Source organism: Ursus americanus, chromosome 28, assembly GCF_024610735.1.
Source record: "Ursus americanus isolate L20-20 chromosome 28, mUrsAme1.1.p, whole genome shotgun sequence".
NCBI lineage: Eukaryota > Metazoa > Chordata > Mammalia > Carnivora > Ursidae > Ursus > Ursus americanus.
In genome coordinates, this window is record NC_142154.1 from 8,534,920 (window position 1) to 8,562,095 (window position 27,176).

Genomic DNA, 27,176 nt, shown 5'->3' on the forward strand with positions numbered 1-27,176 from the left:
CCAACATGGCTGGTCCAGAGATCACACTCTGAGCAGCAAAGCTCTCCCTGTCCAACAGAAACAGAATGCAAGCCACAGAAATATTGTGCAAAATTCTGTGTTTTCTAGTAGCTACGTTTTTCTAAAATAAAAAACTATGAAGGGGCACCTGGGTGGCTCAGTCGGTGAAGCATCTGCCTTTGGCTCAGGTCATGATCCTGAGGTCCTGGGACTGAGCCTCGAATTGGGCTCCCTGTTCAACGGGGAGTCTGTTTCTTCCTCTGCCCCTCCCCCTGCAAGTGCTCCCTCTCCCTCTCCATCTCCCACCTCCTCAAGTAAATAAATAAAATCTTTTAAACAAATACAAAATTAATTTAATCAATTGTACTTAACCCAATAGATCAAAAATATGACCATTTCAATGTGTAATCAATATGAAAATGATCAGTGGGATATTTTACATTTTGGGGTACTAAGTCATCAGAAGTCTCGTGTGTATTTTACAATTTCAGCACATCTCAATTCGGACTAAATCAACAGCCTCATGTGGCTCGTGACTACTAACTTGAACACCACAGCCCTAGATCCTCTGTCGACTCTCTCACCTGAACCCGTTCACCACACTTAATGGTAGAAGTTTATTATACTTCAATGGAATATAGTTGAGACACCGAGGAAATGAATAAAAGAATAAGGCCTTTCCTCCCCAAACAAAACATTCTGTTCTACTGTCTTCTTTCTCGTGAAACAATTCAATTTTGATATATTACAAATTCATATTTCTTTGCAAAGGGCAATCTCGCCGTCTTACTTTGCACCCTTCTGTCTCTGTCTCTGAACCATATATATATAAAGTGGGTTTGGATAATGGGTATAAATGAAGAGAAAATCGGGAAATCTATTCCTGAGCAATTTTCAGATCACCAAGAGGAAGTGGTATAATCGAGGCTGAGATAATAATTTTCGACTCTGCATAAATGTGAGAAAACTCATCCGCATTCCCTCATCTGCGTCAAACTCCACAGATTTTTCAGGAGATTTTGTTATATTATAATATGCTGGAAATAAAAAATAATACATCTGTGCTATAATGATACATAATATATACAGTATGATAATAGAGTATTTGGATTGGGTTTGAGGAATTTACTACACACAGAAACGACAGTCACTAGGGAGAAGTGTGTAATCGCATCAGGAAAATTGCAGACAGATGCTGCTGCACTCCCCCCCCACCCCCCCCCAACCAACCCATCAGCTGATCTCAGTTAGGGATGTCTGGAGTTCTGCCTTGGGATCTGCAGGCTCGCTGGTACCCCAGGGCACTGGCCCCTCTGCCCCCGACCTCCCTCGTAGAATGAATGCTGCCCAGAGGAGAGCATTCACTAACTCCCTCAAGCTCCAGGAGGTCCCAGGAGGACTCTGTCACCTACAGACCACTCAGCATGGGGCCAAATCACTACCGGCTGTTTCTGATTGGAGGCCTTGTAGAGACACAGCCAAGGCTCACGCAGTCTCCGGCCAGAACTCCTGGCCTGACCACTATCTCAACAGAGCCGTGTGTCACAGTAGCCTCCAGAAATACAAGTAACCAAAATGAGAGGGAAGGAGACCTTTTCATGCTCCACGAAGATTCATCCGACACATCCCACCTTGTTATGCTAGCTACGTTATGTTTCGCTAGTTTTAGGCATAATATAAGGCACTGAAAGCTACGAATCTTCAAGAAAGAAATTAAAGAGCTGTAGGCTTTGCTCAGAAAACTTTGAAATATTCTAATGAATCATTCTGCTCCCAGGTCACATACAATGGGTCTCTTGCTTTGTTCTTTCCCACATTATTTGCCTGAACATATCTAAACGGGAGAAGAATCCAAAGTGCCTGAGGGAGCAGACTCTAGGCTCCGAAGACAGACAGAGTTTCTTCCAGAAGCAAAGTCTCTGCCCCTGTGGGGTTACGGTGGGCTGCTGGGGCAGTCTTACTGCAGGATGCTAACACGCACCGAGAAGAAGGGAAGGAAAGGATGAACCAAGAGAGGGGCAAAAATGTGCTCTCATGTGTGATGGACAACTTTAAACAGCCAAACAGCATGATTCTCTTTCAGTTATAAAATATGACAAACTGAGAGCCTTTTCTCATCAGTGTAGTGCCTTTCAAGAATCTCAGCGTCTCCCAAACTCTTTCCAGACCCTGCGATTTAAGACAGCGGAAAAACCACCAAGCAAAAACCACACGACGAATAAATTACGAGCCCGAGTCGTAAGGACCAATAAGGTAGGAGGAGAAAATTTAAGAGTCTTAAGCCCCAAACATATGTCACCACCTAACAGTGGAGCAGAGCAGTTTAAAACTGAAACCGTGCCAGGAAATTTCAATAGTTGCGTTACTTGCTATGCACCGTGGAAATTTTTACTCTTGCAATCATGTAAAGGCGTGGTGCAGGTTGTGGGGGGAAGCTGGGGGTGTTTAGGGAAAGGGGGGGACGCTGGCATAGGCAGGTAACCTTGCTGCCTAGTTACTCCGCAGACAGAACCAAGAGCTGTTGTGGGTACGTGGAACGGAATGGAGTTATGACATTTTGAAATGAATTTTAAAATTCAGGCTGAGCTGCTGGTTTGTGGTAAGAGACGGATGGAGGGAGCGAGGGAAGAAATAAGAGAAAAAGAAAGAGAAAGGGGGTTATCATCGCTACTGTTCCAATCCAAATGCCTATAGTGGAGACCCGCCGGTTCTTCTCTTACGTAACCTGACAAGGCTATTCCAGATTTCCAGTTGCTTGGCAACCTGCCTTTTATGTTTAAGCCATTTAAATGTATTCACCTTCTGAATTAGGTATATTCACAGATGACTGGGCAAGAAGAAAGAGCCCTGGCAGGCCAAGAGCTCTTAGGATGTGTGGAATCAACAGAGAGTGCACAGAGTCGGTCTGGTCAGAGAGCCTGACAGAGGATATTAGTGACGCATTTAGGCCTGAAAATGAGAAATTGAGATCAGCATACAAAGTCTTTCGCTGCTTCCAAACCGGGCTTCAATCAGCATCAGAGATTTATTTCTGCCCCCCACCCACTTCAGTGTTTCCTTCTGCATTTCTGAAACCCTCCTGCAGGTCCTGGTGGCAAAGGCAGCAGCTGGCACACAGCCCCTGCACGTGGCCTTGAATTCAACTGTCTCTGGGTCTCACCGCCGCCCTGTGTGGCCCGACATGGTGATGGCAAACCATCACCGTCCTTCTGGTCAACTCAACTGGAAATGGGAAGGTATCACCAGACTCCACATGCAGAGAATTACCCAGCCTCTCATTTCTGCCTCAAAAATACCTTTTTGGATATTTTCTATCTTCTGCATTCCATTGATTCAAAATATTCAGTGACACCCCCCCCCACACAACTGCCCTTAGGATAAAATTAAGGGCACAATTCCTACTGGAGCATAAGGCCCTTCATGATCTGCCTTCCCAGGGCAGGGATGCTCACACCCCTGGCCACCCCTGCCTCAGCACTCCCCCTGCACACACAGAGCACAGCCAGCACCCTCCTGTTTCCGTGTGCCCTACTCGGCCCCAGCTCTTCCTTCCACTGTAATACCCACCCTCCTGTGCCCTCTCTGCCAGACAGCTCCACTAGACTTCAAGTTCAGTTCAAATGTCACTCATTTCAGGGTAATTTCCCTCTTACCTCCTTCAGAGTCTGAATTAAATACTCCTGAGCCTGTGCTCTTATGCCATCTGGCACATATTTCTACCATGGCATGAGTCCTTTGAGCCCACCGTGCCCTGTGCTTCTCGCTTTGCTTACCTGCCTCTCACTGGAACATACCTCAAAGTGGGCTACCGTGCTCGGAGACAGCGTGCTTTGAGAAATTCAGAAAAGTATCTGAGATCTGAAATAAACATATATACTGGCTCTCAAATATAAAAGGAAACTATTAAACTGAAATAAATGTTTAATTATCCAAACAATAGAATATTATGTCAACTTCATTAACTGTTAAATTCAGTATTCATAAAAATTTTATTATCTTTGAAAGTAAAATTTGTAGGGTAAGATTTTTGTACTTCGCAAGAATTCCCACTTATAGATATTGATGGCTAAGGAATCCTAGCCAACTATAAATTATCAGCCATAGCCAAATAATGGTGAAAAGTGAACGAAACGGTTTCAAATTCAGTTAAAAACAAAAAAAACGATGTGGGATGTGAACACATTTTATTATGTTCAATGTGACATATGATGGGGCCTCCAACCCTTAAAAGTGCCTCGGGCCTAAAAAGATCTTAAAATGGCCCTGAGTATGTATATTTAATTCAATTTTATTTTCCCAGGAACTAAGAATTAGCTCTGTGACTGGTGTACCCCTGTCGCCTGCACACGCACACACACGCACACATACTTATATACACAAATTTCATTAAAAATATGGATTAGAGAAACAAAGACAAGTGAGAGGAATATCACCCCGTCTAAGAATCAGGTAGGCACTTAAAGCAAGACTTTGTAAAGTTCTACTGTTCAGCCACTAAGCCATGGGTGGAAAGCAGATCCATACGGGGATGAGTAGCCTTAAAAGAGCACAGTTTGAAAGATGGAGCTTAATAAAAAAAGATTTCCAAATGCATGCGTGTGGATGGCCTTATAAATTAAGAGGAAGTTAAAGAAATGCTTCTTTTCTTCTTTTTGGGTTTAGAGAGAGAGAAGGACAAATGCTCAAAGAAACAGAAAGAAATAGATGGATGAGAAGGAGGGGGCTGTGGGACCAAAGTTAACGATTCCATCAGATGAGAATCTTTGGTCATCAGTTTTCCTGCACAGAAGTATATAGATTTAAAGGTCCCCAGAAAGCCATTTAATACAAGCCAAATGACATCCCACTGATGCCTTGGTTTAAAATAATCCCCTAGACCATGCTATGGGAATGTGTCAGAGGTGGGCCTTGCAGATTGCACGTAAATGGATATTTTAAACATCAAGTCATCATTTAAACTTAATTTGAGAGCTCTCGATTTTGAAGCCCTTGCTATGAATATTTTCAAAAAGTTAGAATTCTTGCAGTTATGTTTTGAAGTGAGACACAGGGACCCAAAGAAGACTCGAACACAGCCCTGAAGTTCTGGACATTCGAACAGGAAAGCTGTGCTCCAGTATGCCCTAAATTGCCAGCAAATCGGCCTTGGACTTGGGTTAGAATCCCAGCTTTGCATGCTCTTCGGGGTCAGTCACTTAAGTTCGCTGAGCTTCAGGGCCTTATTTGCAAAACGGGGGGAAAAACTATACTGCACAATGGATGTGTTCATTGACCTTATCGTAGTGATCATTTCACAACATGTATGAAATAATGAATTGCTACATTGTACACCTTAAATTGCACACAATATTAGATGTCAACTGTATCCCAATAAAGTTGGAAAAAAACGGTACCTATATCTCACAAGACTGTTGTCCAAATTAATATGATAGTACATTTTGCAAAGTACAAGGTATATGTTAATTGATCAGTAATGTAATTAAGTAATTTGTATAATGATCAGTTAAGGAGAATTATGTTATTATTCAGGCTATAGTAAATTGAATGAATGAATCAGTGAGTGAGTGAATTATTGGAGTGACAACATCTAATTTGGATGAGAACCATTCAAATTTGACTTTAAAAACTTTTGTCTAAAACCCAATATAGACAGATGGGAATAGAAAGAGAGTATTGTCATATAAATTCACGATATTATTATGTCATATTCTGCTCTGTGAAGGTGAGGCTGTGTCCGTATTGGTTAAAATCAAGGGCTTTCCGCCAATCAAATGGACTATGATCTAAACCTGGGTGACCAACTATCCTGATTGCCCAGGACTGTCCCAGTTTCATCACTCAAAGTCCCATCTCGGTGGAACCCCCACCTCAGTCCTGGGCAGACCAGGACAACTGGTCACCCTATCCCCTAGTCCCGCCACTTCACAGCAACTTAAGCCCATGTAAGCTATTTACAGCCAGCCTCAATTTCTCTGGTTGTCAAAGGAAGATAATAATAACAATCTCACCTCATTGTGCTGTTGTGACAATGAAAGCAGGAAGCTGCTTGGAGCTTACGTGAAACCCAGCATGGGTCAACAGGGTGGGCAGGGTGGCTGCATTTCCCTCTGTTCCGAGATCCAAAGAGATCCCTAGCAGACTGCTCCCTGGAGACAGGCCCCCGAAAGCACAAGGCAAGAGGGGGAGGCTGATGGGAAGGGAAAGAATTTCCCCTGACACAGAAATACCTTCCATGGTAATCAGCGTTGACGGGAAAAGGAAATAAGGGGAATTTATGTGACAGTTTAATAGGGTTTTGTGAAATATGATATTATTTTAAAGTTTGCCTGAGTGAGGCAGACAGCACATTAAGGTGACTCTGGCTCTAAAAAGATGATGATGCTGTATTTTAAAGTCTGAAATTTGCCCCACTGTTTTTTTGTTGTATTATGTAGAGCGTTACGGATATATATTATACATACATATGTACACACTGTGGTGCGAGCCCCATTTAGAAGAAAAGTCTGCCCACAGGCGAAGTGAAGCATAAAGCCTAGGTATGTAATGCCTGGATATTACGTGAGAATTTAAAATTTCCACCCAGAAATAACCATCTATTTTTGTCCTACTGTTATTTTTTTCGTGGTCTCTTTTCTACTGTGGGGTAAGGGTTTTACAGAAGATACGTCTCCTGAGCATGACTATTTCCCCCAGCCAATTATACAAAGCACTCACTTGCTAGGTCTCTACGGAGGACGAGAACAGAGGGTTCAAAGTCGGCCTCCAGATCACCACCATGTCCTAGAATCTGGAGGAAGGCTGGCTCCCTGGAACTCTCGAGCGTGGCAGCCCCCCGCTGGATGAAAGAGGTATTAACCCGCTCCACGTGGTGATTTACAGCTGGCTCATCAGTGAGATTAACATGCCGGGAACCCGTTACTCTGAAATGTCACTTACATAAAATAAGCTTGTAAATTGTAATATAAAATAATGTAATGAGAGGAGCCTTTGGGACCTGATAAGAAATAATGAAAACGGACAGTTGGAAAATCAGGACTTGTCAGCGCTGACCAGGAGAAATTGTGCTCTCGTTTTAGGAGTCGGGTGCAGTTATTTAGACCAAAAGTGCTGCTAGATGGGAGAAGGCCAGTCCATCAGACTGTGGAAACCACTATCTTTACTACCCAGCTCCCTTTGCTCTGATTCTGTGCTGACCAAGCAGGCTGCGGGGGAATTTCGGTGTCCTGAGCAGATGAATCACTGGCACTGAGGTAGGCCCGGGGTAGGGATGATCTCCTCTGGTTCTTAGTAAAGGTAGGCGCACGTATTTGAGTGTGTGCACTTCATCACAAATTAATACATGTGGCTGTGATTTTTAAAACCTGCTTCTTGGTCCATGTAATCCAATCCACTGGGGTGAATAGATATGGTCAAGTTTCTCAGCAAAGCAAAGGTTACAGCTCGATTCATGGTGGGTTCTGCCCCATTAGGCCCAGCCGACATAGCTCTTACTCGTAAGGACCAAGCCACCCTGTCTGTCTCTCCCATAGAGAGAAGGTCACGAGTTAATATGGTCTAGGTGTGTAGTAGTTCTGATAATCTGCTTCTCCTCTTGCATCACCATCCACAGGATAATTTCAGAGAAGGACAATCCAACACTTAATAACTATGAAGAATTAATTGTACCCAAAGCAAAGTCTCGCCTTTTCCCTGGGCTATGTGGGGTGAGCCGGAGGCTCCTGGAATGTCCTTCCTGATGGGAGTGTCTTTGTTTGCCTGGGGACCGTTGCTGACCTGACAGTTTAACAACGTGATTTATGATGGGGCTTTGGACCAGGCTGTATCACTTCTCACCTTCAGGAGAACTGGAAATTACAGGTCAGCCACACGTGCAGTATGTGACCAAGCCCCATTAAAAACTCGGGAACCAAAGGCTCTGGGAAGCTTCCCTGGTTGGCAATACTTCAGGAATATGGTCACACATCATGGTGGGGAGGAAGTCCTGTCCATGACTCCACAGGGAGAAGATAAGCAGAGTCCCTGCATTTGGACCTCTCCTGGGCTCTGACCCCTGGGCCTCTTCCTTTGGCTGGTTCTAACCTGTATCCTTTCCTTGTAATAAACTATAACTAAAAGTATAATGACTTTCATTGAGTCCTTTAAGTCCTCCAACAAATTATCCAAACTGAGGGTGATTTTGGAAAACCCCCAAACCAGCAGTTGGTGTCAGAAGTGAGGACAGATTTGTGGGGCCTGTCCCCTCAGTCTTTAAGGCTCCGCTGACCCTGGGCGATAGCTGTTACCTAGTACTGACCCACTTGTCAACCTGCTTATGATCCTCCCCAATTCTGACGCCAGCCCTCCTCCTCCTTTGTCTCGCAGAGTCCCTAGCTCACGCTTAAAACACATCCCATATCCCCGGCTCAGGTGCTGGTACCTCTCTGGCAAAATTTTGTTCTCTATCTACACACAGCCACAGGCCACCTCCAATAAACATCTGCTCAGATTCAACCTGATGCAGGACCCACCACCTTGTCCCAAGGATATGAATGAGTCAGATAGGATTCCACTCTTCTGTTTCCAACACTGACCTTGGCATTCACCTGGACCCAAATTAGCACATGTCCTTGTTGATTATGGTGCTCTTCTGCTTCTCCTTCATCCATGTCCCACCTACTCAGGTATTCTACCCTTTCCTGTCACATGGTAAACTATAAAGTAGGAGAGTAACGTACAGAAGCAAACAGAATGATAAATTAGGGCCAGCTCACTTAGGGCCAGCTCAAGGCTACATAAGAGACTGTAGTTGTTTCCTGAATAATGACACATATGCATTCATTCATGTGGTCAGCACACAGCACACAGTTACTAAGTGCTCGCTCGGCATCAGGCACTGTGCAAGGCACCACAGATGTATCTGTGAGAAGGTCAACATGGCCTAAGGAACAGCAGAGTCCAGGGAGCTCAATACTCATGCTATAAATCATCATAAGTCCTGCAGCTCTCAAGAAAAATCCATGCCCAGCTCTGATCTCACCACGGCTTAGACAGGCTACCTTGGATTTGGCCTAAAGCAAGATCAAGAGTTGAATCCCAAATGGTTGAGTAGGGTGTGAGGGGATGGCAAATTCCATAAAGAGAAGCCAGGAATCAGTAGCTTTAGGATCAGATAATAATAACAAATTAAGGAGAATTTACTATGTATCCATCCTTGACTAAGCACTTTGTTTGAACACACAGTATCCTCAAACAGTTCTTGATGAGGCTGCTATTGTAATCACCATTTCACAGAATGGAAAATTGAGGCTCAGAATTGTTACATGACTAGCCCAAGGTCATACAGAAAGCAAGTGATAGAGGCTGGATTCCAACTCAGGCAGTCTTGCTCCTGAGCCTACATTCTTAACTAAGCTCTGCTACATAGTAGGTCAAAGTCAGCTTCAAATGGATAGTCCCATGGGAGGTACATATGTTGAAGGAGGTAATCAAGAGGACATGACCACCAGTTGATCCTTGAGCTGAACCCAGACAATCAGAAGCTCCTCACCCCCTTCCCTGTCCTTGGAATGTACGTTCTGCCCACCATTACAACAGTGGGAACACTTTCAAGGATGTAGCCTTGGGGGAAAGCTGTTGTTAAGACCATCTAGATGGTATATGTGACTGAACCCCATTACAGCCTCTATAGTAAAGACTTTTAAGATTCTGGAAGGCAGGTATGGAGATCTACTCATCTTGAAGCTGCCCAAGACAAATCTCATAAGTAAGTTACCTTGCTTATTAAAATTACCACTTACAAATCCAGAGTGGGGGCACCCGGGTGGCGCAGTCGTTAAGCGTCTGCCTTCAGCTCAGGGCATGATCCTGGCGTTCTGGGATCAAGCCCCACATCAGGCTCCTCCGCTGGGAGCCTGCTTCTTCCTCTCCCACTCCCCCTGCTTCTGTTTCCTCTCTCACTGGCTGTCCCTCTCTGTGAAATAAATAAATAAAATCTTAAAAAAAAACAAATCCAGAGTGGTCTGCCTCTTCCTTCCATCTCTCCCTGCCCTCTGGGTAAGGGAGGTAGTTTGCAAACCAACACCATAATTGGGGGTATACTGACAGAGGAGCTATGAGGGAACTAGAAAGAAAGGCAAGGACTCCGAAGGTCTCCTCTGACCAGACAGATGAGTGAAGCAAGGCTGTGAATGGAGATCCCAGCTTATGGGTTTAAGACAGCCAGCCTGGCTTACTCCATTCCGTAGTCAGATCATTGTTGTCATTGCCATAGGGACCAGGATGGAAAAATGGATAAATCAGAGCAATATGTCACCACCAGTGTGTAAGCAAGATGAGTTGCATGCCCTGGAGAAGATACTGCCTGGACCACATCGTCTTCTCATGTGTTCTTACTATTACTTTTACGATATTTAGATAAATGCAAGCATTAAAGTCAAACACTCAGACCCCTAGGGCATCCATAAAAACGTATCCATGAAACATAAAATTACACTTATCTTCATAGTCTCTGTAATAAATCACCAGAAGTCTCCTCACCAAGATACAAATCTTACTTCACCCCAAATTCCAATTGATATCAGTAAATATTTATATGCTTAATTGGAGATGCCTGTGGGTTAGACTTTAGAAAAAATCTCAGTAATATTTCTGGCTTTGCTTCTAACAACTGCTAGGACCTTCCCCAAGTTGAGTAAGCACCCTGGGCTTTAGTTTCTGCCCAAACCTGAAAGCAAGTCAGGCTCGGGTAGGAGACCTATAGAAGCTCCCATGTAAACCTCTGATGATAAGTCAAATTCCATTCTTGCAGCTCAGGCCAGAGCACCTTGCCCAGGGCAGGACGGAGGTAACTAACAGTTATTCAGAGTTTCTATGCAGCAAGCCCATTACTAAGCACTTTGCACACCAAATACCACTTAATTCTCACCATAACAAAGCAAAGGGATTTTATTGGCTCCATGTGAAGTAAAATAAATAGCTGACAGATGTTACTTATGCTCATGGACAGACTTCTGGTAAACAGCGCAAGAAGAACTTAAACCCGGGCCTGCTTATGAGACCTAGCACCTTCTGGTCTTCCCATGTCATGCTGTGCCTTGTCTGGCTTTTCCTCTATTACCAACATCATTGACGAAAGTCTCCTGACCTTGTGATACGCAGAATCTCCACCTGGGTCTCGAGCTTTTGTGCGTGCTCTTCTGGCCTGAACTCCATCCAGTTCTGCGGATTACAATCCCTGGGCTACCGTCCACCTGCCCATCTACAGCCCCGCTCCTTCTGCTCTGTGTCCTGTATCTCATCTCTGACATAAAGGACTTCCTGATACCATGCATATAGCCAAACCACTGGTCCCAGAATTCCAGAACAAGCCCACTACCATCGCCACCCCCACCCCATTCTGGGCCATTTCTGATCTGTCACTGCTCACGCGCCAGCATGTCAAGGTTATGTTCTCTGCCCATGGGAGCAGAACTCCCAAATGTTGGAAGGGTGCCAAGGCCTACTTGGGGGAAGTAATTAATCACATTTCAAGAGGCACACACTGTTAAAGCACATTGCATACAGAAATTCGACCCGGGGAATTTCAATCAGAGTAACACCAAAATTTTCCCCAGGATGCAAGGATTAAACCACAGTGAGTTAATCCGATGAGGGATTACTTTAAGGTAATGATCCTTAAGGCTGCGTGCCATTTGAAAGGGATGTGGGACCCGTTTCAAAGTTTCATGTTGCTTGGATTATTTAACTACATGTACGGAACTTTTAACAAAATAATTAGTAATAATAATAATAATAATAATAATAATAATAATAATGAAAGAAGGAAAGGAGGGGTTAGAATGGTTGGATCAGTTATGCCAGAGCTCTGACCAAAATCTACTCCTGTGGGATCTAAGTCCCTCTCTCCTCACCCAACAGCAGCTGGATCCCCAGGTCTGTGGAGGCAGCAGGGGCAGGAGGGACCTCTCTCTCATCATGACTACTTTGCTACCTTCTGCTCAGGACCCTGTGGGCTTCTAGTCCTTGGCTTTTTAATTTCTCCAGAGAAGCCATTCCAGCATCCAGAACTCAGCCAGCCTAGCTGGGGGTGGACCCCTGTGGAGACAGGTTCTCAGAGATGGTCCCAGCTGACAGTGCAGAGGTAGCCAGGGACATGACAAGCAGGACAGAGAAAGAGCCAAAAGTCTGCACTTTCAAACCGGAAGGAACTATATACGCACACATCTGCATTTGTGCAAATGTGTGTGTCTGTGTGAATGGGGAGAAATGAAAAGAACATGAAAGAGGGAAAGGAAGAGGTGGGAAACCAGATGGAAAGAGGGGCAGACACTCAAAGGAAGAAAAGACACAGAGGAAGAAATACATGGAGAGAGTGAAGGAGGGTGGGAGAAAGGGAGGGAGGGAGAGAAGAAAGAAGAAAATCTACATTTGACCTTAGCTTATGTTACATTTGGGGCCAAGAAGCAGGCAGATGGAGTGGGCACCACTCTTCACTGAATCAACTGAGACACTGTCATTTCAAGCCCTGGAAAAGCACAACCTGCAGCGTGCACAGAACCCATGTTCACTAGTGCCCAGATGGGAGCTGAAGACGCGGACCTGTCCCACCAGCCAGCCCTACTCTGACTCCAAGCACATTAGATCAAAACGAAAAGCCCGCTCAGTTGAAAATCCCAGCATCTACTGATCCTATAGCCCTGTACTCCCCTGGGAAATGTTGGGGACTGGGTGGACTTCATGCACGAAGTCACGCAGACAGCTCACTCCAACTTAGTGTCCTGCTGCACCACCTCCTTGAACCTGACCTTGCTAAGGGTCACAGTGACACCATTGTTTTTACCCTAGTGGACCTCTCTTAGTCCTCATTGTTCTTTACTCCCAGCTACATCTGGCACAATTCACCTGTCCTCAAAACATGCTCTTCTCCAGGTTAGTAGATACCCATGCTCCTCATTTTCCTCCTACCTCTCCAGCTGCTCCCACCAGCCCTCATTGCCACCCTCTTGATTCCCAATGTATCACACTGCCACTCCTCAGGCTTTCCCCTCTGCTCACAAACTCAGTGCTAAGATGATGTTATCCGATTCCTAGGCTTGAAATACCACCTGAACGCTGATGACTCTCAAGGCCATGTCTCCAGCCTTGAGCTCTGCTCAGAACTGCAGACCAGGGGCGCCTGGGTGGCACAGCGGTTAGGTGCCTGCCTTCGGCTCAGGGCGTGATCCCGGCGTTCCGGGATCGAGCCCCACATCAGGCTCTTCCACTATGAGCCTGCTTCTTCCTCTCCCACTCCCCCTGCTTGTGTTCCCTCTCTCGCTGGCTGTCTCTATCTCTGTCAAATAAATAAATAAAAAATAAAAATAAAATAAAAAAAAAAAAGAACTGCAGACCAATAGGCCCAACAGGCCTTTACATACAGAGGGACAATGTGTATATTCGTTCCATGATCAATCTGGTATACAGCTCAAGTCTGTGAACACTACTGTGTGCACATCCACTATGTCCAAGTTGCTACATGGGCATGGGGGGGTGGGGAGCGGAAAGACCTCTTCCCGCACTGACCTTCCAGCTGGTAGGAAGAGGAGGGTTCCATCAGGCAAGGTCACTGATCACTTATGCTAAGGCAGACTGAGATATGCCATGAGAGCAGTGAGCTAGAGACAAAGGAGCATAGATCAGTTCAGGCTGGGGGATCACAAGGTATCTTCTGGGCAGTCAGCACTTACCCTTAAAGAACAGAAATAGTGGAAAGGTGAGGAGCGGTTTGAGAAATGGACTGTACCAGATTCATGAGGCCTACTGGGGAGCTACAGAGCGAATCTCCACCCCAGGCCAGCGGGGAATATCACTCAGGGTGTCCAACGCCAGCTTAATGGAAAGAAAAATTATTCTATTTATCACTTTAGCTATACCACACACATTTTGACATATAGTACTTTCACCATTCTTCAGTTCAAGACATTTTCAAATTCCAGGGTGTTCTTCATGGAATTTTCCAAATATTTTTATGATTGATAGGGAATTAAATTGCCTTCTGCTCATAAAACCTGGTCTGTTTGTTATAGGTTCTTTGCAACTGTCTGAGAATTCTATTTTTGTGACCTAGAATATGGTTAGATTTGTAAATCTGCTTGTTGGGGGTGGAATTAAATGTATACCAATGAGACATGTTTGTTGAAATTATCCACTGCCTAGACTGGTCCACGTCCCTTGTAATGCTGTCTGGTTTTGTTCTGTTGGTAGGAACACAGCATATAATGGTTATAATTTTATGTAGTACACCCTTTATCCCCATTCATATTTCTCCCTAAATTCTCTCCCATCTGATACTAATATTACTCTGCAAGCTTGCTTTTGGTTTATATTTTCAAATGTCTTCTGAGGTTCATCTCAAGTAGGCCTCTTGTTAGCAAGATGGAAATAAACTTCATTTTCATCAATCTGATCATTGCAGTCAAAAATAGCTAACTTTAATCCAGTTATATTTATTGGTATGATTAATACACATATACAGTCATTTCAACCAACTCATTTTGTGTTTGCATCCTTTTTTTTTTTTTTCTTTGCTGCTTTTTCCCTCTACTTTTCAGGTGAGGTGTAGATTAATGGAGTTTAATTATTCTACTCTCTTTCCTTTCTCTAATAGTTTCAAAATTATGGATTTTATGTCTGTGTTTTTAGTGGTTATCTTCATACTATATTATACTATAAATCTTCTAGGCAAAATTTAAAGTTATTCACAATGTATTCCCTGACCCCAAACATGACAGGAATTTTAACTTATCTTAAGTACCCATTAAATACTGCCTTCCATCTCCTTATTACTGTCTAGAGTTTACTCTATCATATTAAACAACAAATGAGTCTTTGTAGCCAATCCTTACTGTAGTTTTCTTCTAAAATGCATCAATGTCACCACTGTCTCTTACGTACCACATGTTCTGTCTCTTGTTTACTATTCTTTCTAAAGTACATTTGTTAACTGCCCTCTGATTGAGGGTCCTGTGCTAAATTCTCTTCACCTTTTATGATTTAAAATATTTGTATTTACTTCATTCTCTTTTTTTTTTTTTCTTGGGTTTTGTTTTTTTGTTTTTTTTAATTTTGTTAGTTAACATACAGTGCAATATTGGTTTCAGGAGGCGAATTCAGTGGTTCATCACTTATATACAACACCCAGTGCTCATCCCAACAAGTGCCCTCCCCAACACCCATTCCCCCACCCAGCCCATCCCCCACTCACCTCCCTCCAGCAACCCTGTTTGTTCTCTATCATTTCCAGTCACTCATGGCTTGTTTGCCTCTCTCCTTTTTCTTTCTTTTCCCCCTTCCATATGTTCATCTGTTTTCTTTCTTAAATTCCACATATGAGTGTGATCATATGGTATTTGTCTTTCACTTCATTCTCTTTTAAAACACTGCCTCTTGTTGCCAATCAGTTTCTTTCAGTCTACTTGCTTTTTGAAAGCCATCTGTCTTTTTTCCTTTGGATAGTTTTTAAAAGTGTATTCCTATACTGTTGTTCTCCTGCTTAAGCACAACGTTTCTGGTGTGGGGTTTATCTTTATTTCTTCAGTTTGGTATGGAGAATATGCGCTTTTGAAAGACTTGGGACCTACTATGCTACATTATTTGAAGCTATTATTACTTCAAATATAATTTCTCTGTCACTCTCTCATTCTCTTATTGAAGTCCTAGTAGATGTATGCTAGGGCCCCTCAATATATCCTCCATGTCTCTGTCCTTTCCAAGACATACTTTATCTCCTTCTCTCTTTGTGCTACTATCTGAGTAAATTTATTCCAATTCATTAACTCTCTCTTCATCTGTGTCTAGAAATGAATTGATCCCACTTTTTTCAAGTATATATATACATATATATATTTCATTTATAAGGTTTATAACTAGTTATTTCTCACACCTGCCTGTTCTTGTTTCATTTCTGCCTATTTTTGTTTCATGTGTTTGGTCCTTCGTAATTAGCCTTATTCCTCCGTGTATCACTTTGCACAACCTAAATGTAGTACCTCTAAAATCAATATGAAATTTTCATATGCTTGAAATCACCTGGATTGAATTTGCAGTTTTATTATTGATTTTGTTGGCTATCTTTCTAATCACATATTTTGGGATTTTGACTCATAGGTTCATCTTGAGAGTACTTTGATGCTCTTGTTTATGGTTTTTTTTCCTCTTTCCCCCTCCCTCTGTGCTCACTAGATACCTATCTAGTGGTTCTGTGTTTCCCTCCCCCACCCTGAGATCCCCAGCGCAGAAGCATTTGGGGATTCTTCCCCCAACGTGATATTAGAACTATCACATCTCAGTGCTATTTCTGCTTGCATATTGATCCTGGCTCCCTAGACCAACAAAATCCTGAAAAGCCAAATCTCCAAACACTGGGTCAACAGGCATTTTCTTTTCAGTGTACTTTGCTTTGTGGGAGGTGGAGAGAGCTCAGCTTCAGCCTCTGACATCAAGGCATGAGCCTGACTCTGGGTCCCCAGGTCACATGGAGCAATTTTAGCAGAAATAGCCTACTGTCTTCTTCCCTTCTCAGAGCCCAGCTGCCAACTGACTTAAAGGCCTTCTCGGTCTTTTGAATTTCTGATCCATTTCTGGTCCACACTTCTTATTTTTGAGACCATATTCTTTTCTTTTTCATTTTTATATTTTAATCAATCCATGTCACATATTTAGAGCATGAGAAAAGTGTCCTAAATGCCTTTTTCTTAGATATTGCTTGTGAATATGGAAGGAGGGGGCTTGACATCACATCCTCTGGATGACACATCTTGGTTTTGCCTGCCCCTCCCCATCCATCTTCTTTTTTCTGTTAATAGAACAGAAACTTGATTTTCTTTGGTGAACTATTGCTTCTCTAAGTCCACACAGTTCAGATGAATATGACTTCTCCCCTAGGTTGCAGGCATGGAAACCTGCATATCTTATATCATCACCCTGCATCTCCAGAGTGACTGGATAAAAACTGGCATATAAATCAGTCCACCAAGAAGTAGTTCTGGGACTTGTACTTGACCTACTGGGAAAGATGTTTTCTTCTGACACTGGAATTGCTAATTAATAGCATGAAAATATGGGGCTAAAAGAAGTTGACTAAGTAGAAATGGCCTGCCTAAAATGAATCCCATAAAGAGAGAAGTATGGCTGAAGGACTAAGGCAAAAGACCAAATCCTGATGACATTGTTCAGTCCTTGGATAAAATCATACCTAAAGATTCCCATTCCCTGAACTTCTGAATTACGTGAGCCCATACATTTTTTCTTTTACTAAAGCCAGTTTGAATTGAGTTTTGTCATTTGGTTTCAAAAACGTTCTTAACTAATGCTCAGATTTTCATAGAATGAGGTGAAATTTAAAAGGCACATATTCACACATATATACACATTAAATGAATATAATTTCAAGGCACTCAAAGATGAATGAACCCATCTATGGGACACATTGGTCTATAATTTCTAGCACAAGGACACTTAGATCTATGAGAATATGACATAATAATCAGAAATGAGAAGCCCTTAGACTTAAGAACACATTTTCTCTTAATAGATCCTATTCAAGATGATAAAACCTATAAATACATGATTAAACTGGGTGGAAATCCTTGGAAAATGCCACTGGGGGCACAGCATCAGCTATAGGCTGTAAGCCTCAAATCCGTATGGTTATCACACAAAAAGCACTACACCAAGTACCCTATTCAAGGTGCTCTGTTTCAGGACCATGCTTCAAACCATGTTGTCCAAATTAGGAAATTAAAAACCAATTTATTAATGGCTTCCCCCAAAGGACTTCTGAGCCTCCCGCTAATTTAGTCTCAGATGACTGCATAAGGCTTTCATCTCTTGGTTCTCACGGAATATTTTATCACATATACCTTTACATCATAAAAGAGGCTGTCAAAAGGGCATAAGGAATACCCTACTACGCTACAGAACTAGGGTGGTCAGAGTACTAGAAGGTTCTACAAAGCAGACTTGGGGGAGGGTGTTCAATCTGACTCCAGCCCCCCAGGAAGATAGATTCTGCATCTGAGATAGATTTCTTTTTTTTTTTTTAAAGATTTTATTTATTTATTTGACAGAGATAGAGACAGCCAGCGAGAGAGGGAACACAAGCAGGGGGAGTGGGAGAGGAAGAAGCAGGCTCATAGCAGAGGAGCCTGATGTGGGGCTCGATCACATAACGCCGGGATCACGCCCTGAGCCGAAGGCAGACGCTTAACTGCTATGCCACCCAGGCGCCCCCTGAGATAGATTTCTAAACATAGTCCACACAGCCTAATGTCCCAAAGAATACACAGTCAAGTGTGGGAACCTAAACACCTTACTGCGAGGAGGGACCCAATCTCCTAGCCCAGCCTCACCGCATTTCACAGATGAACAAGACAGTTGAGTAGCTGTTTTTCCCAAAACCATGTGGCTACTTTCCGCCAGAGCTGCGACTGCGTCTCTCAGGCAGAAGTCATTCTAGGATTTGGGAAACTGAACATTTCCTCAACGCTTCTGGCATAACTAGTACGGACAATGTGAAGGAATGTGGTTTGCAACATTCTTCTACTGGAGTCCAGAGACTCAACAAAGAGGAGCTGGAAAAGCATCTGTGAGAGGCAGATGATAACAGCATAGATGCAGAGCAAGCAGGACATTTGATGTGGAGGCAGGACAGTCATGTGATTAAGAGCATGGATCCAGGCACCCTGCTGCCTTTGAACCCTGGCTTCATCACCTGCTGGCAACTTTAGTCAGGTTAATTAGCCTTTCTGTGCCTTAGTTCCTCCTCTGTAAAATGGCTACAAAAATGGGATGGAGCAGTCGCTTAAGCATCCGACTCTTGGTTTTGGCTCAGGTCATCTCAGGGTTCTGGGATTGAGCCCCACATCAGGCTCCATGCTGAGCAGGGAGTTGGCTGGAGACTCTCTCTCTCTCTCCCTTTCCCTCTGCCCCTCCCACTTGTGCCATCCCTCTCTCTCTCTCTCTCTCTCTCTCTCAAATAAATAAATAAATCTTTAAAAAAAATAGGACGGACATCATAGGGTTGTTATGATCTTTAAATGATCTAGTATTTAAAGAGCCCTTCGAGCGCCATCTGACTCAGGCAGGTGTGTGCCGAGTAAGCCCCGATTCATCGCACTCCATCCTTAGGCAAGTTCTAACGAGTTAACTGAGAAGGCCAGTTCTGAGACATAATCTTGGACTTTTCAAGTCCTCCCTAATTTATGAAATGGGGCTGGATGGCGAAAGTGGGGGAGGCTGTGTCTCTGCCATGGCTAGATAAATTTCTGGAAGAGAACCAGAGATAAAACCTGAAAGCAACACATTAAATCAAGAACCTGAGTAACTTTATGGAAATACTTGCCGCCGGGCTGGGGGACACAAAGGGCTGAAGGAATATAAGGTGACTTTCTTCACAATGTGCACGGAATCTGCTCTGCTGTGATTTGAACTACTCTGGGGGAAGAAAAAGGTGTTTTTCTCTCTTTTTTTTTAAATTATGAAAAGGCACTGCAATCAGAGTCTTCCATTATCACAGGGATAAAATATCAATTTTCGTCAGGATAAAACGAAGCACAGATTGGCCCTGATAGAGAAAATTAAATTTCTGGCCTCCACTTGATTTGATATTTATCACTCCTTTACTCCAGAAATGTTCTGTCACAAAACATTAAAAAAAAAACCTTATTCATCACACACCAAACAAACTTAAAGCAGAACTGACAAATAACAGGTGTGATTGAGAGAAAATCAAAGGGATGAGTGAGGAAAAGGAATAAAGAAAAAAATCAGAAATATGAATAATCTCAGGCAGCTCAGCGAAGAGGAAATGGGTGCAGAGAGAGATTGCGAGTATGCGTCTCACACACGAGAGGCAAAATTCCATGATCCGTTCTTGGAAACTGGGCTGCCAAGAGGTCAATTTCGATTCGTTCTTGCAGACAGTTGCTGAGCCCACCACGTCCCTCCATCTTGGGCAACCAACACGCAGACCTACAGCAAGCAGCCAAGTGCTGATCACATCCACGTTGCTACCTTTCCCCAGACTTTTGGGATCAGAAAGATTCAGAGGACTCAAGATTAGCTCTTCAAAATGAGCTCCTCTGTCAAAAAGTCCAGACCTTTCCATGTCAACGTGAATAGTTTTGATGAGTGTCTAGCTTCGATGTCTGATTTAGGAGATCAAAATTAGGTTAGTTATAATTAATCCATTTTTTAAAAAATGTTTCCATCCATTTGGACATTGGTGTGACCCTGGTTTCAGGTATTATCATTTGTCTGTTGTAGAAATGGGACCTTTCTTTCCCTCACTTGGAAGGGCAGTTTTTGAAGTAAAAAGAAATTACACACACACACACACACACACACGTATATATATAATTATGATTATATTTGTAACACATGATATGTACATGTATATTATTGTGGTATATGTAAAGAAGTCACACACACACACACACACACACACACACACACACACAGACGACATATAATTAATGATCCTACTCCGGGTTGTCTAAACACTAGTGCTAGAGGTAATAATCATAAAAGCATGAACAGGGCACTGTACTGAATTAGGACAAGATCTGATCTGTTATCTAGTCAATGTACCACGTCAATTCAATTTAAATGAAGATTCTACAATGTCCTAGGGAAGGTGCTCCATTAAGTAACAAAGAATCAAAAAATGGTGATTGACAAACAGTCCCTGACTTTACAGAGATGATAAATATCATTGTTAAGAAGCTAAGAAATCTTACCATTTACAACAACATGGAAGGAACTGGAAGGTATTATGATAAATGAAATAAGTCAATCAGAGAAAGATAATTATATGGTTTCATTCGTATGTGGAATTTAAGAAACAAAACAGAGGATCATAGGGGAAGGGAGGGGAAAATAAAATAAGACGAAATCAGACAGGGAGACAAACCATAACTCTTAACTCTAGGAAATAAACTGAGGGTTGCTGGAGGGGAGGTGGGGGGATGGGGTAACTGAGGGAATGGGCATTGAGGAGGGCATGTGATGTAATGAGCACTGGGTGTTGTATGCAACTGATGAATCCCTGACCTCTACTGAAACTAATGATGTACTACATGTTAACTAACTGAATTTTGATAAAATAAGTTTTAAAAAAAGAAGCCAAGGCATATACGTTACTATAAAAAATTTTTAAAACAAAGTAAACATGTGGAATTTCCAGTGGGGAGAGGAATCAGTAAAGAGTCCTTGGGAGAAAAGATATTTTCTAATACAAAATCCATAGAAAAATATTCCAGTCAGAGGGAGGTGGGGCAGAGTCAATGGCAGATACATTAAAGTTTCAGATTAAAACTGCATGTGGACAATGCTGCTATGAACACTGGGGTGCATACGGCCCTTCCCTTCACTACGTCTGTATCTTTGGGGTGAATACCCAGTAGTGCAATTGCTGGACTAACATAACATAATAAAAATTTATTATTAAAAAAAAAAAAAACACTGCACGTGGTAGAAGTAGGCAATAAGCCAAAGGACAGCAGAATGGCTGTAGGTTCTGCCATCACCTCACCTCGGCTCAAATGCTTACTAACTCTGTGACCAATGGCAACTTACTTAAATTATAATAATAGTACCTACTCCATAGGTTTATTACAATCACTTAACACAACTCTTAGCCCAGAGTAAGCACTCATACATGTTAGCTACATGTGGAGCAGGGTCCTACATTGGAATTTCAGACTCTAGTGAATTTTGCCAGTGAGAAGAAGCCAATGCTGGTGTTTAAAAAGGAGCATGATCATTCTGGAGGATGGAGGTAATGACTGGAGAGGACAGAGACTGAAGGTGTGGAGATTATGGGTGAAGATATTGCAAAGGTTTGGGTGACAGAGAGATAACCAGCTCCACACTAAAGCAGAGGTGATGGGAATACAAAAGGAGGATACTCACTTGAAAGGAATCATAGGCAGGATAGATAGGTCTGGGCACGGATTATGGAGTGAGAAGAAGGAAGAATCAACTCTGCAAAATTTGGGGATCGACAGCTTGAATGATGGTGGTTTCACAGACAGCACTTAAAGAATAAGCATGAGGAGCTAATTAGGGGTGGAGGAAGTGGTGTAAATTTGGTTTCACCATGCTGGCTCTGAGAGTCTTACAGGAACCAGGAAGAACACTCTAGCAGACATTTAGAAATATGAGTCAGTAATTTGGAAGAGAGGTCAGGGCTTAAGTTAATGAATTTGAGAGCCATTTGCATATAGGTCTATGGCTGAACCTGAGTTAACATATAACATAGCTGAGGGCTAAAATAGAGAGAGAGAAAGAAAGAGAGAGAGAGAGAAAATGGGTGAAAACTGTTGTCTGGGGAGTCCAAAATTAGGAAATGGGAAGGGGGAATAGAAAAGGAATCAGCATAATTCTGCCATAGACATCAAGGGCAGAGAGGGCTTCCAGAAGGTGAAAGAATACATCACTTGTATCAAAGGGTCATGAAGAATATTAAGAGGACAAAGATTGAGAAAATGTTGCTGGATTTGGCAATGAGAACATCCAAAAGAAACTTTTTATTATTTTGATAAATTTAAAAACAAAAGCGAGAAAGTTGAATAAGAATATTAGAACACCTACATACCCACCGCTGAGCAGAACGACTAGATAAGAGGCACATAATAAGAGTTTAAGGAGTGAGCATGAGTTGGGAAGCAGAGGCTCCAAATGTAAACAAATTACTATTTCATAAAAAGGTTCAAATGGAAATGTGAGAGGTGGCACAGTTACAGGAATATCATTTTAGGGTAAAGAAGCCATGGGATATTAGTGCAAAGAATGTGTCACTGGAGAAGAAGACAGAAAATTGAAGGAGAAAATTACATAAATCAATGAGCACATCAAAAAGGAAGTGGGAAAAGAGAGAACTGAGCCCAGAAAGGGAAGGTGGACTTTGTCCTTTCTCACGCCATGTAGGAACAAAAAGCTTAAAGAATATAAATCAAGAGTAAATTTGAAAAAAAAAAAAAAAAACAGGAAAGGGAAGGAAGTTCAGGTGGAATAGTTTAAATTTAGAGGGAAATGATGAATTTCAAGATCTGAGTTATCAAGCACAAGCCCACTCCACTCTCATGCCAGTTCTAGAATTCTCTGTACAGTCTCCCTGGCAAACAATCAGTCAGCCTTGACTTAATCACTTCAGGAGATAAGAACTCACTATCACATAAATTTCTGAATTTCATTTCTGGACTGTTCAAATCAGAAGGAAGTTCTTTATCCTGGGCTGGAATCTGCTTTCCTGTAACTATTACACCTCAATTCTGCATCTGCCTGCTGGGACCACAGGAATTTAGGTAAATCCCTCTTTTACATGACTCCCTAACAAATATTTCAAGATAACAATCACATCCCAGCTGAGCTGTCTGGTTCTAGCTAAAATATTCCCTGAGTCCTCACACCTCCACCCCGCTATTTATAGCAGCATTATAGACAATAGCCAAATCATGGAAGTAGCTTAAATGTCCATTGACAGATGAATGGATAAAGAAGGTGCGGCGTATATATACAATGAAGTATCACTCAGCCATCAAAAAGAATGAGATCTTGCCATTTGCAATGACCTTGGGGGGGGGGGGCGCTAGAGTGTATTACGCTAAGTGAAATAGTTAGAAAAAGACAAATAACATATGATTTCACTCATTGGTGGAATTTAAGAAACAAAACAGATGAACACAGAAGAAGAAAGAAAAAAAGGAGGCAAATCTTAAGAGACTCTTAACTACGGAGAAGAAATTGAGGGTTGCTGGAGGGGAGGTGGGTTGGAGGATGGGCTAAAGAGGTGATGGGCATTAAGGAGGGCACCTGTTGTGATGAGCACTGGGTGTTATATGTAAGTGATGAATCACTAAATTCTACTCTGAAACCAATATCACACTATATGTTAACTAATTAGAATTTAAATAAAAACTTGAAATGAAAAAATTTAAAAATAAAGTTTTAATGTTGAGAAAAAGAAAAGAGAAGATTCCCTGAGTCCTCAATGTTCTCTTACCCATGAAAAAGGCTCACTGATGCTCTCAATGTTTGTTCACAGAAAAACAGGAAACAAGGTTATCTTTAGGAAATATGAGCAGAGAATTAGGTTTTAGGACTCAAACAAATGGAGTGTTTGGATCAGTTGGCATGGATGTTGCTCTGTGATGCTGGACAGTGACAGTATTCATCTGGGACTTGGCAGCCTCAAATGTGAAGTGAGACTCTCTATCACCTTACTTCTCCATCATGCTCCACAGAAGAGGCTGCAAAACAAAATGCCAGAGATACTGCCCAAAGGAATGCCTCCTCGGGACGCCTGGGTGGCTCAGTTGCTTAAGTGTCTGCCTTCAGCTCAGGTCATGATCCCAGGGTCCTGGGACTGAGTCCCACATCAGGCTCCCTATTCAGTGAGAAGTCTGCTTCTCCCTCCACCTGCTGCTCCCCCCACTTGTTGTCTCTCTCTCTTTCTGACAAAGAAAAGAAAAGAGAAGAGAAGAGAAGAGAAGAGAAGAGAAGAGAAGAGAAGAGAAGAGAAGAGAAGAGAAGAGAAAGGAAGGAAGGAAGGAAGGAAGGAAGGAAGGAAGGAAGGAAGGAAGGAAGGAAGGAAGAGGGAGGGAACACCTCCTCATCTGCTTTTGGGTAAAACCCTAACTCTTGCTCCAAACAAAGCCTTGGTCATGGGAATTGTAGCCTTGGTTCTCATATCCTTCCCCTGCAACTTTAAGGGTGAAAAGCCTCTGTGTATCATCAAAATATGAAACACAGCAGAGGACCTGTGCTGAGTCCATCTGGTTTACCATAAGAGATAACTTGGGTTCAGCTTCTAGTTCTACCTAAATTCAAAACTCCACCCAGCATGCTGGCTTCTTACTATCCCTCATCTTCAGAAACACAAGGGCTATGCCAAGATTTGGACATTAACTGATCTTCCAGAAAGATATTTGACTCCCTGAACTACCTATCTCCCCCCCCCCATTTCTCTATTATCTGAATAAGAGTAACATGCTTTTTCTGTTTTCCTAGATATAAATCTACATGTTTTGGGTTTTTTCCCCAAGTTTTTTCTACCCAAGCCTCTCTCTGGGTTAACTCCAAAAAATTCTATTTTAACCTCTTTGGTTTGATTCCCAATTAGTCTCTGTATTTCTCACTTCCATTCTCTTTTTCCCCTTCCCAGCCTCACCAAACAACCTCTCCCTCTGCTGTTGTGCTTCCTGTCAATCTAGCTCTCACTTATCATAAATTAGCATTTTTCAGTATCCACCCTTAGATTTATAACACAAAGCTCTGTTGAGGACATAAGGAGTACACACAGCCACCCCGTCTCCTAGGGGGGCTGTCCATCCCCCCTGGTGCTGAAGATGACACAGGCAAACACAGGGGTAGCTCCCATGAGCATTTCATTAAATTCTTATGATCGGAATGTTTGAGAAGAAAGAAGTGGGAGCTGTTTCTCTGCATAAACTCATGGGTGAGCTTTCAAAACACAGGAAATCACAAATAAGGAAAACCTGCAAGAGATGTCACCATGGGAAAAGAACAGGCTCAGGGGTGATAGAAACCAAATCCTCACACCCTCCTTCACCTGCTATGCCCCAATCCACAGGAAGCAAAGATCTCAGTGTTTCCAAAGGGCTAATTTCCAGTTCTATTTTTAACATATTCGATAACTCTTTTGGAAAGGAGAGTTCTATACCTGCATACATATACACTACACACACATACATATTGGCTGGAAGGTTTATCAAATTTCACAAAGGTGTGGGTGAAGGCTGAGGCTGGGTTTGAATTTCTGAAAATTTTTGTAAGCCATCAGCTCTCAAAAGCAGACAGTGTGATAATCTCACACATGGAGCCTCTCTCCTTAATTAATCATTGAAGACCTTTAAAAAGGTAGAAGTGCATCATGCCCCCAGTCCAACGTCGGTAGGGAGGACCAGAGCACCTGACTGTAAGACTGTATACACCCATGAGCTCTGTGTATTCCACCTTGTTAATGTAGCGGACGGCACTTTTCCTGAGATACTGCGTTGCACACACATTTTTTTAAAATGATACATATTTTTTAAATGAAACATAGATATGAGAATGTATTATTTCTCTATCACTGCCATAAAAAGTCACCATAAACTTAGAGGCCTAAAACAAAAGTAATATCTCTCACACAGGTCCATAGGCTAGAAACCCAACAAAGGCATCACCAGGCAGAAATCAAGGTGTCACCTGTCCAGAGCTCTTAGTTGGAGGTTCCGCTTCTAAGCTCGTCCAAGTTGCTGGCAGAATTCCGTTCCTTGCTGTTTTAGGGCTAAGGGCCCCATCTCCTTGCTGGCTGTCATCGGGGAGCCCCTCTTGGCTTTCTCCCTTCATCTTCAGAGTCAGCAATAGTACACCAAGGTTCTTTCCATGTTTCCAGGCTTTCTGGCTTCCCCTTCCACCACATGGTTTCTGAGTCCCTTTCCACTGCATCTGATTGCAGCCACAGAAATTTCTGTTTTTATGGGCTTGTACGAAGAGACTGGGCCCACTTTACTAATCCAGGATAACCTCGCCATGTTAAGGTCCATAACTTTAATTATATCTACAGGAATCCTTTGACATGTAAAGTAACCTATTCACAAGATCAAGGGATTAAGGCAAGGACATCTTCGAGGGTCCATTATCTGGCCTAGCAGGGTGAATGTATCATCTAAATTCCTTTTTTATACTAAAGTTTCAACTGACATTTCAGGAATATTAGCTGATTATCCAGAACTAGGCACATCACTTTAAGATGTCTCTCCTCTTTGTTACCATCTTTTACATTTGTAATCTACTTAACCTTATTTAGCCATTGGTTATCCCACTGATGATTTCCCCTCAGCCCCATTCAATTCCTGAACCACTTCATACATGGCGAAGACCAAAGGCCCCGTGCCGCACTGTGACCACATATCGGTCTCACACAGACATTAAACACTTGTCCTTGCACTTCATCTGCTATCAAGGGTCCAATCACGAACCCTACAATGCCTCAACATCATCATACTGTCGCTCGGATGACTGTATCAGCCCTCTCTGGGCTCTCCCAATATTTTTCCAATTCCCAAATGAACCCCCTTCTTACTTCTGCCTACCTGACCCGCATCTTAAAGTAATTTTACATTAACTTTCCATCTACTTGGATATCCCTCAGG

At 42.7% G+C, this 27,176-nt stretch overlaps 1 protein-coding gene across 1 annotated transcript in view; it reads right to left on the reverse strand.

Annotated features, from left to right (window-relative positions):
- Nucleotides 1-27,176, reverse strand: part of AGBL1 (AGBL carboxypeptidase 1) — a 710,086-nt gene that overhangs the window by 434,934 nt on the left and 247,976 nt on the right. The window lies entirely within an intron of this gene.